The following is a 5,680-nucleotide window of genomic DNA, read 5'->3' as shown; positions in this document are numbered from 1 at the left end:
ACACTGCGCAGGCGCCAAGCCTTACCACCCTCTTGCGCCCCGCCCAGCCAGAGCTCAGACCCAGCATTGCGCATGCGCATGACTAGACAGCCCCTCCGACGGCTTTGCCGAGGAGAACAACGCTGCGCAAGCGGATTACCACGCCTCACTTCCTGGCCCATCAGCGTGAGCGCTGTGCGCATGCGCCTTACTCCCTGCCTCGCTGGAACTGGCTGTCAAGAAAACACGTGGGTTTCCCCTGCCGGCGTGGCGCTGGCAGGGTGCTGCAGGTTACTCTGCAGCGTGGCGGTCGCTCCCCTTTCTCCCTGCCCTGGTGCGGTGAGCGCCGCGGTTGTGGTTTCTCTAATGACAGGGCCGGTCCCGCTCTGGAGGGGCGGGTGTGTGGAGCCCTGCCCTGCCCTGCCCTGCCCTGTCCTCTCCTCTCCTCGGAGACCGTGGAACTGCGCTCTGGGGCATCCAGCTCAGCAGCCCTTTTCTCACTGCTCTCTTCACAGCCGGGCCGGGCCCGGCCCGACCCCGCAGCCCGTGCAGTGGAGCGGCACAATAAGGCTAACAAAACCCAGAAGTGTGATGTTTTATTCTGTCATCCGTAGCCCGGGATCCAGTACTGCCCTTTTGTGCAGTGTGGAGAGAGTAGTCACAAAACACCGAATAACGATTCTGTTACAAGAAAAAAAAAAGGCAGTCAAGTAGCACTTTAAAGACTAGCAAAATGGTTTATTAGGTGAGGAGCGTTTTAGTCACGGCGTTGCTAGAGGCAAGAGATAGTGGCTAGTGATGTATTAGAGCAAGAACAAAAGAAAACAGGAAGTGATAGAAATGCAAATTCCAAGGAACACTTTTTTCCTTCAGCTTCAACTTTTTAAGGTGATGTTTCAGCTGCACTAGGCCCTGATGTGCAGGCTGTTCTAAGCTTGACTACATTGAAGTCTCCCCCCCCACGGCAATGATTTCTGGGGCTTGATGCCCACTCCACCTGAGCAACACTGAAGGGACTGTCTCATCTGACCCTTCAACCAACAGCCCCACATCACACATCCACCCATACATGGGGAAATGTGTCTAGCTCCATCATTGTTGGATGCGTTTATGTCATGTAGTGGGAAGCCAAAAATCCTGCATCATAAATGTCTTTTTTTCTAACCTTTACTATCCTCATTTTTCAAGGTTTGCGTTGTTCTTGTAATATTTTCAGGGATGATATTCCTGGATCCAAGGGGCGGGAGAACAGTGGCTGGAGGGCCAGTTGAGAAGACACAGACACCTGGATGATCCCAGGGCACAGAGTCATTCATACGTGTGGAAATTTGGCAAGCTCCATCCCCCATGTTGAACACATTTGTGTAATGAAGTGGGAAGCCAAAAACCCTGCATCACAAAATCTCTTTTTTCCTAACCTGTATTAGCCTTTTCTTTCTTCAAGCTTTGCATTGTTCCTGTAATATTTTCTGTAATATTCCTGTAATATTTTCAGGGGTGTTGTTTTGGGATTTGGGGGGGGGGGGAAGGGGGCAGGGAGTGGTTGGAGGGCCAGTTGAGATGACACAGACTCCTGGGTGATCACAAGTCACTATAACAGACCACCTGCCTGGCACGCTACACCTTCTGAAACCAGCCTGTTTGGTTTTCCTTCGCTTGTGATTCTCCACTTTTATTTATTTCACTCTGAAAAAATGGTTATTTGCTGCTTTTTGTAAAATCTTTGGTAATTTATTAATAAAAGCAAGACATTTCAGTTAATTTGGCAATCTTTGTTGATGCTTTCTTTCCAATCTTCATTTCTTTTGGAAGATTCCTTATCAAATAGCTTCCTTAAGACAGGTCATACCATACTGTGGTTTCAAGGGATGGAAAGTAGCTGAGGGACCAGTTGACATGGCATAGTCATCTGGATTATCCCAGAGCACACACACATTGTGATTCCCTACTTTTCCTTCTTTTCTTGTGGAAAAATAGCCATTTGCTTTCCATAGGAGGGGAATGAGGACAATGCAATGTGGGAAGATAACATCACATACCCACAATCACTTGCGGAGTTAGACAATCAGAGCAGGACGCTCCCAAGAAGGGAGGGAAGTGGAGCGCCTATAGGGACACAAATCTCAAGGAACTGTCGTTCCTGTACAGAGTGAGTAACTTCTTTGAGCAGTGTCCCCATGGGTGCGCTGCTCTGGGTGACTATAAAGCAGTAGTTGCAGAATGGTGTTGGGTTTGGAGCTCAGTAACGAGCACAGTAGATAACGCCACGTGTCTCACTTGGACGGAGAAAGTGATGAAAGAGTGTAATGTACTGGACAACCATGTGGCCGCCTTGCAAGTGTCCATAAGGGGCACAATTTTGAGAAAGGCAGTAGTAGAAGACACAGGTGGTGACAGCTCCTGGGAGCTCTCTGCCGTGAATTGTGTAAAACAGGAGGAAAATCCACTTGGAAAGCCATTGAGAAGAAATAGGCGAGCCCTTAGACCGCTCCGCAAAGGACAGAAAGAGTCTCGGAGACTTGCGCCAAGGCCTGGTGGACATCCAGGGTGTGCCATGCCCTGTGCATAGGGTCAGAGTGTGACTTTGGGAAAAACGTTGGTAAGTGGATAAGTTCATTGATGTGTAATGGAGAAAAGGGACCTTTGGGAGGAACCTGGGATAAGGTCGAAGGGTGACTCTATCTTTGGTAAAGACAGCATAGCCATGAGGGCAGCAAGCTCCCCAACCCTCCTGGCCAATGTGATGGGCACTAGAAAAGAGACCTTCATAGACAGGTGCAGCCAGGAACACGCTGCCAGGCATTCAAAAGGTGGTTTCATGGGGCAATGAAGTATGTGGTTAAGGTCCCAAACAGGGACCAGAGAGCAAACTGACCGAAAAAAGCTTTTGAGGCCCAGCAGAAAATGTTTGGTAACAGGATGGGTGAGGAATGAGTCTGGTGGAAGCTTCATCTACAGCCGAGGAGGGTAGAGAAGGAACTGAGGAGCTCAGGCTGTGTGCATGCCAGCACGAGGAGGAACTACTGTGCACGCATACCTCAGGAAGCCATGGCTATAGAAGAATCTCCAAGCACTGGCATGAGGACACACCAACACCCAGAGTGGAGCACCCACAAGGACACTATTTGAAGAAGTAAGTGCTAAACACGAATACTTCATATTCTCTAACTTAAGCACATTACCTTTGGTAGTGCATGTTCTAATGCACACAAATTGAGCCTAATTCATTGTTGGTGTAGCCCCATTGCAACTGCATCACAAACATTTGTTTAAACTTCAAATCCTGAATTGCCATTTGAAAGAATGCAGAGGTGCATAGTAGCATAGGCAAGAAGTCTTTGAGGTTGAAAATATACAATTTAATGTTATAGCTCAAGGCTACGCACCATGATGGTTTACAGTTCATGTCACAGTGATGTTTTATACCTGGGGGAAGCATCCTATAACCACCATATTCCTAATTTTTACATTGTTGTGATATTACATATCACAGTGTCTTGCTAGATATTACATATTACATACGTTGTAAGGTATCGGGGGAAAGGTCATTTCTCTGTCTAATCATCCTCACTGCAGATGAAGTTATGAGATTGTGTTGTATGGTTATCATTAAAACATGCAGGAATTTGGGGAATCAGGCAAATACTAGCTCTGCAGAGACAAGAGTAAGGAGAGTAGCCAACACCCACAAGAGTCAAGCAGCTACCAACAGCCATTGTCCAGCAAAGGAGTTACAAGACAATGACTCCCCTGTGTGAGGCCCAGTCAGGGGAATTGCTCATCTTTGCCTGTATAAATTCACCAGGGTCCCAGACATGCCTGAATTTGCGCTTCTCAAGCTCATGGACTGATAGTATAAAAAACAAACACAGGGGCAATGCTTGGCCTTTCTCTTGCCTCACCATACTCCAAGCACCACGGATACCCGGAAGATGCTAATAGCGGGCCCAGATTTCACAAGTGAAATCTGTATACTGTGGACTGCGGTATCCAATGGAGTGAGAAAAACTCATCTAGTTGTTGCCCAGTCTAATAATTTTGAGAGACTGCACACAGACATTTTCTTTTCTTTTGGCAACTACTCTAACTTTTTGCCTATCACTTAATACCTCTTAAAATCCGTCTTTGTAGTAAATAAATTTCCTTTACTCTTTACCAGTGAGTTTGCACGAAGTATGTGGCAAAGCTGCTCGCTTTCTTACAAAAGCTGGAGTTTGTGAACCAATTAATAAATTAGATGGTGTATTCCTGGGGTACAATGCTGGGATCTGAGGTGACATGGCTCTGGTGCTTTACTCTGAGATTCATGAATGGCTCTGGGAGCATTCATGCATTCTCCACATGCAGTTGTGCTAACAGTAACTGGAGGTGTTGCTGCTGCTCACTAGCAAACCATTGTGAGAGAGACAGCCCAGGCTGGAGAGAGTTAAGGGGGAACAGTGGCCCCAGAGTCTCAGGCTGCACCCTGGGGTGATCTCATCACGTATATATAGTATAATAATATAATACACATAATAATATATACATATATATATATATTCCAGGAAGAAAAATAAGGATTGTCCTCAGAGAAGAAATTATGTGTAGCAAAGTAGGTTAACTGCACTGGTCTTTCACTATGGAGACGTAGTGAAAATATATGGTGGGTCTCCTAGATTTCATTCTTTCACACCACAGAATCACAATATGGTCAGATACATTTCATGGTTGGCTGCTTCTGCTAAAGAGGGCAAGATAGGAATCAAACTTTGTTACAGAGAGAGAGATGTGGGAAAATCACTAGGCTTGGCTATAGCTAATGGCGTAAGCAAATCATTTTTGAGAACTAAAGTAATTTACAACTTAAAACTGTGAATAAGGAAGTGACAAATTTGTTGTGTTTTTAGGGGAAAAAATGGTTTATGATGGGCCAATAGGACCCATATTACTCAAAACTATGTTCCATTCCCTATGCTTGTATTCAGGAGCTAAACACAGGGGTCAGCAACCCCTGGCAAAGTGCCAAGAGTGGCACGTGAGCCGATTTTCATCAGCATGCGAGGTGGGAGCTCAGCCCTGCCTCTTCTGTCCTAGGCAGTTGTGAGCTTGCTCAAAGCCATGCTGCCTCAGGATTAACAAAAGATCAGCTAATGCCACAAACCATCACCTCAAATGGTAAAGCTCTGCATCTTCATTTATTTATTTATTAATGCAGCTGTTGTACATAGGCCTATTAGTAACTTTTAAAAGTACCACACTGTACATAGAAGTCAAAAGGTCAAATTTTGGCACTCTGCCTCCTAAAGGTTGCTGAACCCTGAGCTACAGTAAAGGGGAATGCAATTCCCCATCTAATGCAAAAGGTAGAAAAGCATTTCTCTTTCTTTCTGAATGGGGTATTAGCTCCTCTTTAGCTGACGATGTGAGAGGCAGCAAGAGAAGCTGGTATGGTGTCTTTCTGAGCAATCTGTCTTGTGTCTATAATTCATGGATTTACTAAAGATTTGGTGCCCCATTTTTGTAGTTTAACTCCTTGAATCTCATTTGTGTCTGACCAAATCTGTCTGGCTTGCTGGGAAAGAGGGTAATATATAATGCGCTAGCTATTTCTAACAACAAAGGAAGAGTCTCTTAACTCCAGTTGTAAAAGCCATGTGATTTTATTGAGCTGAAGAATGAAGGGCTCTAGACCTGGCTTTAGGAGGTGTATGTGATTTTCCCC

Source organism: Carettochelys insculpta, chromosome 7 (assembly GCF_033958435.1).
Source record: "Carettochelys insculpta isolate YL-2023 chromosome 7, ASM3395843v1, whole genome shotgun sequence".
Classification (NCBI taxonomy): Eukaryota; Metazoa; Chordata; order Testudines; family Carettochelyidae; genus Carettochelys; species Carettochelys insculpta.
Note: the sequence above shows the minus strand (reverse complement) of the source record.